The 16,208-nt window shown below is 30.7% G+C and overlaps 1 pseudogene; it reads left to right on the forward strand.

The window, feature by feature from the left end:
* Nucleotides 1-8,506: 8,506 nt before the first annotated feature.
* LOC121777020 lies at nucleotides 8,507-9,051 on the forward strand (annotated as a pseudogene).
* The last annotated feature ends 7,157 nt before the right edge of the window (nucleotides 9,052-16,208 follow it).

Here is a 16,208-nt window from a genome sequence, read left to right on the forward strand (position 1 = left end):
TATATTGTAGAAATGTTTTTAGTAATTGAAGTATTTAAATTAAATAATGAAATGGTGGAACCCATGAGCATGTCATTGCGGAAGAGCATGTATGCGAGTGTTGTGCTCATGGAGAAGAGCATAGAGTAAAAAATTAATAAATCTGAGGTCGGACCCAGATCCATGCTCTTTGGCAAGAGCATGGATGGAGATGCTCTAATGACAATGCCATAACAAGGTTAAAATAGTAATTTTATAATGTTATTTTGTTTACATTTAAATATATAATTTGTACATATATCATACTACCCTTACACATAAAAACTAAAATTTGTATTTAAGAATCACGCCTCTTGCTTAGGAGTTAGCTATATATTGTGATGCCTTGATTTTAGGCAGCAAATATACTCAAATTCGCCAATCTCTCTTCCATACTAATGATCTATCTATACATATATAAAAGTTGAGTTTTGGTAGGTTTTGAATAACTATTTTATTCAAGGGATGTAAATGCAATACAAATATGATAGGAATTTATTTGGACGGTTATGGACTTATGGTGATAGGAATTAAATTGGTTAATTGATTACAATCATGATCATAATCATATACTCCTATATATTTGGACGGTTATTGTGATGGGAATTGAATATTTATAAATTTTGGATGCAATTATTTATTTAATTTGTGTGTCAACTTTTAATGCAATAACTGAAAAAATGTATTTGTTATATCTAATAATTAGGTCATGTATTGAAAAGAAAATGGAATAAATGGAATGTAACTCCTGTTCTCCGTTTTAAAAAAAAGAAGTCAACTCCTGTTGTGCGTTTCTGTAACTATTTCAGTTACAGAGTCCATATAACCTTAGAATTAAAACAATAGATTACTCCATGTTGTGGCGTTTTTTAACCCAATAATATGATATGATTATACTATAATTTCTCTACGGCTCACAATTTAGTGAATATGAATAGGTTGTCCATGTCGTGCGATATACGTTTTTAAATTGCCAAATTAATTACTCCATATAATAATGATTTGATAATCTTTTGTCTATCTATACTTATTTGCTAGCTTATATTTCACTTGCACAATTCTTTCCTCCGTTGCGTCATGAATTTTCTACCAAATAAGACTTTATTCTTAGTATGGTTCGTACTCTTTTCAATATATTAATATTCATCTATTTTAACCACTCTTTTGTATTATTATGTTCCTAATATTGTGATCTTACTAGAGGAAGAAAATTGAAACAATGAAATTAACATTCTTCAATGATCTCAAGCCTAGTAATACTTCACCAGTCATCAAAGTCTGGTATGTGCATGTTTTTTAAATGACTAAACGTGGATCCTAATGTAATTTCCTTGGAATGTGTTTTCCTTGGCTGTACCGTAGAAGCGTTGTTTCGTATCTTAGTACGTTATGTAGTTATTTATCTAAACTATTAATTATTAAAAAAATTCATGTAGGGCAATAGGATTCAAGGAACATTCCCTGCATTTTATAAAATAAGTTAAGTGATCAAATTAGGAATGATCAATCGTTTCTATTTGCTTTTTTTTGTGAGAAATAGAGTCCATACTCTTATGACAAACTATTGTTAATATGCTTTGATTTTTATTATTATTATTATTATTATTATTATTATTATTGTTGTTGTTGTTGTTGTTGTTGTTGTTGTTGTTGTTGTTGTTGTTGTTTAACATTGTGATAATCATCTAAAATTGCAAAAATTTAACCTATGTTCTTTTATTATTGTAGTAATGTATGAAAGTATGTATGTTGCAATCATTTCATTCTATTTTGAGTAAAGGTCAAAATTGGTCCTGAACATATGCCCATTTTATCATTTTGATCCTAAACTTTATCTTTTGAATTTTTTGGTCCTAGACATTTCAAATCGGATCACAATTGGTCCTCCGTCAACAATTCCGTTAATATTTAACGGTCAACGATTTTAAGCACAATTTTGACCAACTTAAACAATTTTTAATTATTTAATCATCAAAATTATTTTTTTTAATAAAAGCATAAATTATTTATTAGAAATAATTAAATAATTTTTAAATAATTAAATTATTTATTCCAACTTAAAAAAAATTTAAATAACAAAATTATTTATGATTTTATTTAAAAAAACAATTTTGATGATTAAATAATTAGAAATTATTTAAGTTGGTCAAAATTGTGTTTATCATAAAAAAATCATAAATTATTTATTACAACTTAAACAATTTTTAAATAATTAAATTATTTATGATTTTATTTAAAAATAATAATTTTGATGATTAAATAATTAAAAATTATTTAAGTTGGTCAAAATTGTGTTTATCATAAAAAATCACAAATTATTTATTACAACTTAAACAATTTTTAAATAATCAAATTATTTATGATTTTATTTAAAAATATTTTTGATGATTAAATAATTAAAAATTGTTTAAGTTGGTCAAAATTGTGATTAAAATCGTTGACCGTTAAATATTAACGGAATTGTTAACGGAGGACCAATTGTGATCCGATTTGAAATGTCCAGGACCAAAAAATTCAAAAGTTAATGTTTATGACCAAAATGATAAAATGAGCATATGTTCAGGACCAATTTTGGCATTTACTCTTCTATTTTTACCTACTAAAATTTTTGTGTAATATTTTGCATTATATTGAAAACTGTTAGAAGATTTTGTTAATAATTGAAATAATTATAACCTATTTTACATTATGTTGCAATCATTTTATTCTATCAATTAAAAGTAACGTAACAATAATTATAACATGCCCAAATTGCAATATATACACCAATGCAATACAAAAACTTGCGGCATTTATTACTTTATATTTTTTACATTTATTACTTTATATTTTTTACCTATAAATATGTCTCATTTGCTATTTTTCTTTTTCACAACTTCTTTAGCTTCTCCGGTTACATTATTGGATTTTTCTCCAACAAGATAAAATGTTTTCAATATGGAATTCGCATTCCTTAATCCCTTAATGAGTTGTAGCCTAGCAATATTTCATTGGTCATCAAAGTAAGGTTTGTATGTGTTTTTCAGATGAATGTGAAATTACGCTATCACTAAACCAAATTTTATTTTGAGGATCATTCTCTGTTTGAGTTATGTTAGTTAATATTTAAACTTTTTCTTAGTGTTAATTTATTTTATTTTTTTGTTAACTTTGTTTTAGTTTCTTCTAGTGATAAACAAATTAAAATTGAACTAGGACGGAGGGAGAATTTTATTGATATTTGGCTCATTTGTTGGTCATGATAAGTATATTTTAAAGTTAAGGGTTTAGGATTTAGGTTTCTAGGTTTGGGGTTTAGTGTATAGGATCACTATATTGCAATGAAATGAAACTCGCTAATTTATAATTTCTACTAAATTTAAGGGTTTAGGATTTAGGTTTCGAGGTTTGGGTTTTTAGTGTATAGGATCACTATATTGCAATAAAATGAAGCTCGATAATTTATAATTTCTATCTCTATTATGGATTAATTGATAAATTATTTTTCATTTAATATTTATGCTACATAATTATTTGGTATTATATATATTCTGGAAAAAAATATAATGTGCCGTGCATAGCACGGGAGAGATACTAGTACATATATAAAAGGGGAGTTTTAGAGATATTTACAACAATGAGACATTTATTACTTTATATTTTTTACATTTATTACTTTATATTTGTTACCTATAAATATGTCTCATTTGCTATTTTTCTTTTTCACAACTTCATTAGCTTCTCCGGTTACATTATTGGATTTATCTCCAACAAGATAAAATGTTTTCAATATGGAATTCGCATTCCTTAATCCCTTAATGAGTTGTAGCCTAACAATATTTCATTGGTCATCAAAGTAAGGTTTGTATGTGTTTTTCAGATGAATGTGAAATTACGCTATCACTAAACCAAATTTTATTTTGAGGATCATTCTCTGTTTGAGTTATGTTAGTTAATATTTAAACTTTTTCTTAATGTTAATTTATTTTATTTTTTTGTTAACTTTGTTTTAGTTTCTTCTAGTGATCAACAAATTAAAATTGAACTAGGACGGAGGGAGAATTTTATTGATATTTGGCTCATTTGTTGGTCATGATGAGTATATTTTAAAGTTAAGGGTTTAGGATTTAGGTTTCTAGGTTTGGGGTTTTAGTGTATAGGATCACTATATTGCAATGAAATGAAACTCGCTAATTTATAATTTCTACTAAAGTTAAGGGTTTAGGATTTAGGTTTCGAGGTTTGGGTTTTTAGTGTATAGGATCACTATATTGCAATAAAATGAAGCTCGATAATTTATAATTTCTATCTCTATTATGGATTAATTGATAAATTATTTTTCATTTAATATTTATGCTACATAATTATTTGGTATTATATATATTCTGGAAAAAAATATAATGTGCCGTGCATAGCACGGGAGAGATACTAGTACATATATAAAAGGGGAGTTTTAGGGATATTTACAACAATGACATTTTAGGAGGAAAATTATATTAATCTAATTAAAACTGTTTTTAATGAATTTGTAGAGTTTCAGTTATTCACGGATATTATTCAGGCAATCTTATGAAATTAAAAAAAAAATCTCATCATTATTCGTTAAAGTTCCAGCCAACCGTTTCAGATTTAAATGTAATTCATGGCTTAACCAATCTTAAAGAATTCAAGAAGACAATGTCAAATAGATCGTCCATTTTTTTTCCTCAATGTTTGACATAATTACAACAAAAATAACGCCCAACATCAATGTGCATTTCAATGCACAATATTATTATTCACCCACACGTTTATAATTTATCTTTATTCTATAATTAAATAAGGCAAAAAACGAATCCTCTCTTTCATTCTACCAAAATATTAATTGCTCTTCAAACTCATTTATTCAATTAAACCATTTTTTAATTATAACAACAATTAGAAATGAGAAGAGTCATGACATTTGAATTGAAAAGACTCTTAATTAAATACATTCATATTACCACCCAACAATATATAATCAAAGATGTACACATTCTCTCCATCTGACTGGACCTTCGATTCTCAGAATTGCATTCTCGCCTCTGCCGCTGCCTCCACTATCACCACCAACTGAACTGCTCGAAGATTTGATGGCGATAATTTGCAGAGGCGCCGCTAGAGGAAGAAAGACGCTATGCCGGAGAAGATGGAATTTTATTGATGTTTGGCTCATTTGTTGGTCATGATGAGTATATTTTAAAGTTAAGGGTTTATTATTTAGGTCTCGAGGTTTGGGTTTTTAGTGTACAGGGTCACTATATTGCAATGAAATGAAGCTCGACTAGGAAGAGTCTCACCAGTACAATCTTATATTATAGCTTTTGATAAACAATATCTTAAATCTCATTAGGAGAAGTGGTAATTATACATTCTTTAGTTTTTTTTGTTTTGTGTGATGTAAATTTGCTTTATTTTTTAGTCTCACGGTCAGAGTCATTTTTCCATTTTATAAAAATAATGTACAATATTATTTTCCACGTATTTATATTTTAGTTGAATTTATTTTTCATTTTAAATGCAAAATGATTAATTCATATTTATGATTAAAGATAAAATGTAAATTGTGTGATTAAAGGGCCTCTAAAGATATGATTATACTCCATCTGTCCCACGTTACTTGAGGCGTTTCTTTTCGGCACGGGATTTAAGAAAGTTGTGTTTAGTGAGTTAAATAAAGTAGAGAAGGGAATAAGGTAAAAAAAAAGAAGAGAGAGTAAAGTAAAAGAAAAAATAAAGTAAGTGTGATTAGATATTTTGTTTTTAGCCAAAAAGAGAAATGCCTCAAGTACCTTGGGACAACCCAAAAAGGAATACGACTCAAGTAACTTGAGACGGAGGGAGTATGTTAGAACGTATGATTAGTAGAGCTCTAATAACTAATAGCATATTTCTTTAATAAATGGAAGACAATGACCATTGAAATCAAATTTAATCCAATAAAACCTAACCATATGAGTAGTGGTTGTAATTTTATTTGTTCAAATATTTGATGTTAGGAAATTACTTATTGGGGCCTTGGCGGCTTAGCTGTTTTATCTGTTTTATGATTTTGGGTTTCTTTATCTAATTTGGCTCAATATTCAATTTTTTAATTTGGCAAAATTATTAAATTCTATTTATAATAAATTGGTTTGGCACAATCTATCCCTAGGTATGGATTAATTATATTAAATGTCTTGTGTTATATTTAATAGAGATAAATCATTTGCTATCCATCTAGCTATGAAATTCAAATATGTATTCTTTAAAATTTAATCACAAATTATAAAATCGTATTCATGAATTCATTTAATAGTTAGAAATTATAGTACTAATTTAAGAGGATAAAATACAAAATAAGCAGGTGTCCTATAATAAATTAACTCATAATATTAAATTAATCTAGCTTTTGAAAAGAATGCGGAGTCAGAAGTTTTAAATGGTGATAATATTTTTAAACATATAATATTATACTACTCCTTCCATTTCATAGTAGTGGAGTTATTTTGTCATTTTGATACGTTCCATAATAATGGATTCATTTCCTTTTTTAGTAAAAAGTCAACACAATTCCAAAATTAACAATTCTCATATAATGTTATTGTTTATAATTTTAGTTAATTAAATTACATTCTAAAATTAATATTGTAAAATTATTTTAGTCCGTGCATAGCACGGGTGTAATACTAGTTTATAATAAAAGGGCAGTTAAAGTTCCAAAGTCATTGCATTTATGTTCCAAAATTAAAGTTCATTATTATTTAGGCATTTATTAATATATGATTAATTTTAATTTTGGAACTTAATTTTTTAAGTCATTTGATTTTTGTTTAGGCAGTTTACATAAATTTTCAAATTGATTATTTAGTTATAAATAAACGATTAATCAAATTTAAATATAGTAATAGTCTTTTTTTATAATCATAATCTATAAGGATTATTTCAATTTTTCATTCCCACGTATTTCCATAACTTTTGTCATTCTTGTTAACATTAATCCATAAGTTCAATTTCCTTTTTCATTAATTTTTTCAATTTAATTATACAAAAAGTTGTTTTTTATAGTCCTTTATATTGACTTTATTACGTGAAATCGAGATTGAAAATATGGAAACAAACAAGTTATGCATTGAATTTTTTATTTGATATATTAAGGATTTTTTATTATTTTCTATAAAAAAATAATTTTATCTATTTGATTAATTTAATTTTAGAGATTGGGGTTTAGACTTTTTTATAACTTTGAGTTTGAGTACTAAAGTTGAATATTTTGAATTTGATTTAGGTACTGTTCACGTTATTTTATACTAGCTAATATGATAATATTTTAATTTATATACTCTATTCGTTCTATTTTAACTAATACGTTTGTTTCTGGCATAGAAATTAAGAAATAAATGTTTAAAAATTAAGAGATAAGAGAAAAAAATAGATTATAGTAGGAGAGGAAAAAAAGAGTAAAAAGAGAAATGAATAAGGTAGGAGTGTCGAAATATTACTATTTCGTTGTATGATAACACTAAAAATTAAGTATATATGCATGTAGACATGCAGTCGTATTTATAGCGAATTTTAATAGTAATCATTTAATATTAATAAAATAATTTGATGCAAGCGACTATTATCCTATCATCAGATGATAAAAAGTAGAAATTAAGTATATATACGTTCATATACATACTAGTTTTTTACAATTATAATTTTAAAGATTATTTAATAACAAAATAATTTAATGCAAATGAATATTTCTATTTCATTGGATGGTAACACTAACAAATTAAGATGTATATACATGTAGTCGTTTTATGACCGAATTTTAATAATGATTTAATACGAATAAAATAATTTGATGTCAATGACTATTACTATTCCGTTGGATAATAACAATTAGAAACTAAGTATATAAACATTCGTATACATACTAGTACAATTTAGAATTTCAAAGATTATTTAATAACATAATAATTGGATGCAAATGAATATTACTATTTCGTTGTAGACTAAAGTCTCATTTTGGTCCGTAACAAATTACGATTTTTTTATTTTGGTCCAAAACATTATCTTTTAAATTATTCGGTCCCTCACATTTGAAATCGGATCACATTTAGTCTGAAATGGACGGAACAGTTAAAATGTAACGGTCAACGAAGTTTAAATCGATTTTGACCGGATTAAGAGTTATAATTATGTTTTATTAATGTCTAATATCTAATTAACCTAAAACTAAAAAATTTAAAATATAAAATAATTTAACAAAAATCAAAATTAAAATATGAAATTAAAACATAAAATCAAAATAAAACATCATTCCAATCGAAAATAAAACATAAAATCAAAATAAAACATGAAATTAAAACATAAAATTAAAATAAAAAAGTCCAAACTATAATTCCTACAGCCTTGAATTCCAATCGTCCATAACACTTCGAACCTCTTTCTTCAAAAAATTCTAATCGATTAGGGTTCTTTCTTCACTTAAATTCCAATCGACGTCTCTTTCTTCACAAAATTAAAACAAATCGGCTTCTTTCTTCAATCACGTCCATCTCCCCAATCTCTCACTTTGAACGCTTGGAACCTTAGATTTCTCTGGCGATTCAACCCAGGTTCTCGCCGGCGATTCCAACGTAGTTCGAGCCCTTACGCGATTGCGAAGTACATGGAGGACACGCACAAATCTATTTTTTCGGCCAATTTCAGGAAGATTCTAGGGCTCCAACTCAAAAATTCTGCTGCGAAGGGGAAATTAAACATAATCAAGGCCTCGTACAAGTTATCCGATGCCGGAAAGAAGGCGGCGGCGACGAAGCTGCGAAGAAAGCTGCTGCACCTGCCACTAAAAAATCGAAGGCGGCTGTTGCTGTGGGAACTAGAGGAAGGCGGAGGTGGTGAAGAAGGTGGCAGCGAAGAAGCCTGTGAAAAAGACGGCGAGTCCGGTGAAGGCGAAGCAGCCTAAGAGCATAAAATCCCCTGCTGCTAAGAGGGCGCGGAGGGCTGTTGCTGTGTGAAGGGATTAGGGGTAGTTTGTGAATTAGGTTTTGTAGATATTTGTTGGGAATCAAAGATATGGATGGTGTTTGGCAGTTTTTGGTTTGTGGTTTGTATATTTTTGTTTTGAATGAATGTTTCTTTTATCTTCATGGAGTAACCTCTTTTTTTTCCTTCTTTTTGAGCATCTTCATCTGTTTATGTAGTTGTTTCTTGCTCTGTTTAATTTGCGTGAAAGTTTTAATAAAAAATCCCCACCAACCAGTGGAAAATCCCTTGTTAAATTATTTTATATTTTAAATTTTTTAGTCTTAGGTTAATTAGATATTAGACATTAATAAAACATAATTATAACTCTTAATCCGGTCAAAATCGATTTAAAATTCGTTGACCGTTACATTTTAACTGTTCCGTCCATTTCGGACTAAATGTGATTCGATTTCAAATGTGAGGGACCTAATAATTCAAAAGATAATGTTTTGGACCTAAATCAAAAAATCGCAATATGTTAAGGATCAAAATGGGACTTTAGTCTTCGTTGTATTATATCACAATGAAATTAAGTATACATATACATGTACTCATTTTTATGACTTATAATTTTCAAAACTATTTAATAATAATAAAATAATTTGATGCGACTTATTATTATCCTTTCATTATATGATAACAAGTAGAAACTCTGTATATACATGATGACACATTTCTTGGCCGGCACGAGATTTTTGGAGTTATTGGTTAAAGTGTTTAATTGGAGAGAGAAAACGTGGGTGTAGGTATTCAAATAGAGAGAGAAAGAAAGATGAATATTTTAATAGGAGTAGAAAAAGTGGTTGAGTGTATTAATTGGAGAGAGAAAGTTTCCAAAAAAGGAAATGTGTTATCTTAGTTGGGACAAACTAAAAAGGAAAACGTGTCATATTAAGTGGAACGGAGGGAGTACTATTTAACAAAAAAATTATTGGATACGAATGACTTACTATTTCATTGGATGATAAAACTAAGTAATTAAATGTGTACACGCATGTAGTTGTTTTTACGATTTAGAATTTTAATAATTATTTAATACTCCCCTCGTCCCTGAATCACACCTTTTTCTGCGTTTTGTAAAAAAAATAATAAATAGTTAGAGTGGAGAGTGCAAAGTAAGAGAGAGAATAATTTAGTAAAAGTTTTCTCTACATTATTCTCTCTCTTACTTTATCCTCCCTCTACTTTAACTATTTATAATTATTTTTACAAAATGATTGTAGAAAAAAAGTGTGACAAACGTTATAGGACGGAGGGAGTACTAATAAAATAATTCGATGCAAATGACTATTACTATTTCGATGGATGATAACAATTAAAAATTATATATATACGTACATATATGTACTAGGTTTTTTTATGATTTAGAACTTTAACGATTATTTAATAATAAAATAATTAGATACTAATTAATATTACTATTCCATTGGACGATAACACTAAGAAATTAAGTATATGTATACTGTTTTTGATTAATGTATATTTAGATAAAAGATGGCAATTTAATATGAATTAACTTTCCTTTTATAATAAATTAATACATATATATTTATTCAATTTTCATTTTATTTAAAATAAGGGTACATTAGTCCATATTTAAATTAGGCTTATAGCAAAATGACATAAGGGCATTATAGCATAGAGACATTATGTCTCTAAATCACTACCCTTTGAACAAATACATAAGCAAATAGGACCGACAATGACCTAAAAAATCAGTATTTACGTAATGCACTTCATTCGACATGTAAAAACCGTTGAATGAAAGCACAAAAGAGGTGTGTAAAAAGTGAGTGGAATTGAATGATGGAAGTTTGCATGAAAAATCATGTGAGTTCTCCTCTGGCAACTGCAAACCTTGACCCATTTCATTCTACTCACACTAATGACTAACTCACTTTATGTATGTGATTCTGTATATATCTTATTTGTATGAGATGCGTAATTAAGTCTAGAAGTAGAGAGATATGTGCATGAGAATGAACATGAAGTACTCCCTACAAATCCAAATTTGAAGCAGTGTATCTATATATAGAGCTGACCAGCTGAGATAATCCTACCCGGTCTTATTGTATAGCTACCCGGAGTGGAAATTTTGTCTCGGTAAATTATATAATACTCCCTCCGTTCAGGCCTAAGAGAGACGTTTCTGTTTTAACACGAAACTTTATAGTGGTTTTCAATGAATTACATTTTACTATAATTAAGAAGTGGGAGAGAAAAAATAAGGAAAAATTAAAGAGAGAATGAAATAGATGAGTTGGGAGATAAGACGATAAAATTGGAGACAGAAGAGTTGGGAGATAAGACGATAAAATTGGAGACAGAAGCAAGTTATTTTTGCAAAAAAAAATGATACTCCATTCGTCTCATAAAAATAAGGACATTTTCTATTTCTGGATCTTACATAAAAATATATTCTTTTATTGTTGGTAACTTCTTTCTCTCTTAAAGATGGGCTCCATTTAGGCATGCACATGGTTCAAAAACCGTCGGTTCCAGTTCGGAACCGGCGGTTCACGGTTCAAGATTTGCTTAAACCTGAACCGACCCGCCAAGGTTTCCGGAGGTTCCGGTTCCAGTTCAAAAAACCGCCGGTTCCGGCAACGGTTCAAAACCGCCGGTTTCCGGCCAAAACCGACGGTTCCGGGCCGTTTCGACGGTTCTTAATTTTTAAAAAAAATTGCATTTTTTTCTTTATTTATCTATGAAATGTGCATAAATAAAATTCAAAAAATCACAATGAAAATTGCAATTTTATCGAGAGACTACAAGTTTACTAGTTACAACAATTACAAATCACAAAAAAATTAAAATACAACGAGACTACTAGCCTACAAATTACAAAAAGACTTGAAGTTGTAAATAATAAATTTATAAGTACAAATACTCTTGCTCGGCGAAGGAGATGTTTCTATATAACTAAATTGAGGACACATTTAGCAATTCAACCTTAAATGTTGAGTTTAGTCTAACAATCAACAATTATTGTAGAATTGTCAAAAGTTTCCCAGATTTAGTAGTGTAGAGAAATCTCCTTCACCGACTAGAGTATATACAAATACAATTATTTAATTTTATTTGCATATTTTTAAAGTATAAACAAATGAAAAAAATGAAATAAAGGAAAAAGCACTTGCGCTCAACTTAAATTTTAAAATTTAAGTTGAGGTGCCTACGTATCCCCAGTGCTCATTTTCATTGGGGAATCAAAGCTCACGTAGTTCTCTTACCTTACTTACCTATTTGGCTTGGCCGGTGGTTGACGGTTGGCCTACGCTTCATCTCCGGTGAATTCTTCTTGTGATGCCTCCTGACGATTATCCCAAGCAGGTTCTTGATCTTTGATGTCAACTTTGGCCTAATCATCAAGTAACATCACCGCTTCCATATTTTGTGCGGAGAGGTTACTTCTTGATTCATCCAACACACGTGATCCAACACTGAAAGCGGACTCGAAGGCGACAGTGTAAGCCGGAACCGAACAAATCTACTTGGCCATTGACGCAAGTATGGGAAATCTTTATCGTGTGTTCCCCACCAATCGAGGACGTCGATTTGGGTGGGAGTAGGACCTTCATCACTAAAGGAAAAGAGTAAATCGTAATATAAATCCAACTGACTCATCATACCTGAGGCCGACCTCTCGCCGGTGCTGTAGGCATATAGGTCGGCTAATTGGGATTGCGCGTCAGGATCATCATAAACATTTTGAAATGAGAAACTATGTTGTTGAGGAGGGGGTCTTCTGATTTGGTGGGTACTGTTATACTTGGTTTCATAATCGGTGTAGAGAGCATGCAAGTTATACTCGAAGGTTTGTTGGACAATTTTTCGGTTCGGGAGGTTTATTTGAAATGTTTCTGAGTGGTCTACTCCGAATTCGTCACTGGTATCCGATTGCAATGCTTGAAGTGGACCAAGATCAATAGAACTCAAATTGTTATAGTAAAAGTCTAAAATCCTTGTTGTATTGACTAATTTCCATTTCGGATCCAAGACCTTTGCAATCAAAAACACCGTTGAAATCTCACTGAAATACTTAAGCCATTTGTCAATCATATAATATAAAATACACATCAATTCAGAATTCGAAGCCGCATTTTTCATCGTTGTTTTAAAAGCAAGTGATATATACATGCAATGCTCTAAAACACGAACAACGGTGCAATAATAAACACCCGATAATTCAACAGTCGCATTTTAGAAACATTTGAACAATTTAAATAAACTCATGCTTTGTTCTCAACAACTATGTAACAGATATAAATCACGAACGGGATAAGTTCTAAAAAAATCACACAACTCATCTCTATGCCCCAAAGTAGAATTCAGACAATCATATGTTGAATTCCATCTATGAGACACATTCATGATAAAATTCGTATACCTTACCTTCTTTTGATGGCAATACTTCTTCCAAACTTTGCCAATGAGGGGGTTTTGATGGATCACTCTAACTGTAGTTCTAATAAGACTAACATGCTTTTGCCATAAATCAAGCGCATCTTGTACACATAAATTCAAAATATGACATATGCATCTTTGATGAAAATACTTATCGTTAATAACAGGACCACAAGCCGCAATCAAGTCATTAATACTTGCAGTGTTAGCAGTTGCATTATCAAAAACAACATAAAATATTTTATTGCATAATTGAAATTCATTCAAAACTTGAATAATTAAAGAAGCAATTTCAGGTGTAGTGTATGGTGTGGGAAATTCTCTAAAACCAATCAAACGCTTGTTCAAAGACCAACTATTATCCACAAAATGAACTGTAATGCCCATGTATGAATGTCTGTTAAAACAATCAGTCCATACATCTGAGAAAATGTTCACTTTGTGTCCCAAGTTAAGTAGATAACGTGCTAACTCAACCTTTTTCTCCAAACATTGTCGAACTGTAGATCGTTGAACGGTCATTCGACTTTTTTTACCGCTACGTTAAAAGTACTTTGCATAGTAACCCCATATCCTTTGTCATCAAAAACATTAAAAGAAAAATGCTTCATTGCAACCCATCTAATAATAGTATTGTTAACATTTTTAGGATCAAATTTAAAAAGAGCCGCACCTGATTGAGACGAACCTAAGCCACCGGGCTGGAAGTTTAGTTGGGTTAGGGTAGCGGTAGTGCCACATTCTATCGGATGCTTTGTCGTCAAATGACGACGGAGGGTTTCATATCCCCCACCACTCTCAAATTTGTAGACTTTTGTACAATAGCTACAGTATGCATGAAACGTCGATGTCACTTCTTGAGAGAAAGGATCATTAGGATTAGGAATTACCACCGTGATGTTTCTGTAATGTTTCACAAAAATATCAGATTTCAATGCGTTTTTAGTGGGTGGAGGGGAAGGAGGAGGCATGTCCTCATTTCCGCCGGTGCTAGACGGAGAACGAGATACATCATCATTGTTGTTGTCCGAGTCCGACGATATAGACACGTCGTACTCGTCATCATCATCTTGTTGGTGACTGCCCCCAATATCTTGATGCCTTTGAGTGAGTAACATGGCAGTCCTATGATCTTCTTCGATCTACAAATATTATAAGGTATGAATTAGGAACATAAGCAAAAAAAAACTTAATATTATGAAATTGTGAATGCTAAAAATAAAAAAAGAACTTACTTGCAAACATTCGGCCTCCCGTCAGGAAACCTCATCCAAAACTTCTCGACGACTAGGTCGTCAGGATCTTTGAGAATGAGTAGTTTGGTCTTGGGCAATCCCTTGCCCCAATCACCACCACGAGAAGAAGACATTTTGCAACGTGAAAGTAATATAGAATATGGATTATGGAGTAGTGTATGGATAATGGATGTAATGTAAGCAAATAACAACTAAAGTAATGAAAAAGAGCACAATCACAATTCACAACAATAGTAAGTAACTTCAGCAATTAGAGAGAATGAAGACAAAGAATAGAGAAATTGAGATTGAGAAGCGAAATCATTGTTAACACAAGAATGGGGTGAGTAAAAATGATGGGGAAAGTGTGGTATTTATAGGAGAAAAATTGGAAGAAATAAAAAAAATCAAAATTCAAATCGGTCGGTTTACCGCCTGAACCGGCGGTTTCTAACTGAACCGGCGGTTTCTGGCCAGTTTTCAGGCCTAAACACTACCTCCCTATGGCTGCTACCCTGAAAAAGCCTGAAAAGCACATGAACCGTCGGAAACCGGCAGTTTCTGACGCAAACCGTCCGAAAAGCCTGAAAACCTATGATGCTAGCTGGAATCTTACCGTTGGAATCGACGACCCGCCGGTTTGAACCGGCGAACCGCCGGTTCCGGTTCCTTGATTTCTCGAACCTGAACCGGCCCGCATGACCCGTTGAACTGCCTGCCAGTTTGAACCGTCAGTTAACCGGCGGTTCGGTTCGGTTTGTGCATGCTTAGCTCCATTCACCACTAACACTACTATAATTACTTTTTCTTTCTATTTATCTCTTACTTTATCAATTGTGTAATACTTCTCGTCTCAAATGTCCTTGACAAAAATGTAAACATAGACACGGTCAGTGAATTAAGCTGTGTTAGTGTGATCTTCCATGTGAAGTGGTGTTGACGTTTTCCAAAGAAAGAAGAGTATCTATTGAATCTAATTTAAGTGCTTCGGTTTGCATTGGTGTGAATCACACGATCCACCTCTCACGTTATGAAAATTTTATTTAATTTTCTACGAATTGATTTATGTTTGAATTTTGAAACAAAGTGTTGATTTATGTTTTAAATACATAAACATAAACATACTATTGATAGATATTTTGTAAATAATTATGTAATGAATAAGTTATTTAAATTTAAATAACTTAATCTTTTTTAAAAATATTAAAGAAAATTAAAAATATGTATTTCATTATTGAATGATTAATTAAACATATGTATATAATTAAAGAAATTTTAAAATACGTATTATTTTTTGAAAATATTAAAAGAATTAAAAATACGCATTAGCCCGAATAACCCGGTGGGTTAGCCCGAAACCCGAAGGGTTAGGGTTAGGGTCGAACTTTTATAACCCGAAAAAATCATAGCCCGAATAGCCCGTACCCGAATGGCCCGACAACCCGAACGGGTTGGCCCGAACCCGAACGGGTTGGCCCGATTGACATCCCTAGGTGTGATAGTAGTAGAGTCTAAGAGCATCCGCAACGGTGGCGCTGCTCGCCACCCCGT

The sequence above is a fragment of the Salvia splendens genome, chromosome 18, assembly GCF_004379255.2.
Source record: "Salvia splendens isolate huo1 chromosome 18, SspV2, whole genome shotgun sequence".
Lineage (NCBI taxonomy): Eukaryota > Viridiplantae > Streptophyta > Magnoliopsida > Lamiales > Lamiaceae > Salvia > Salvia splendens.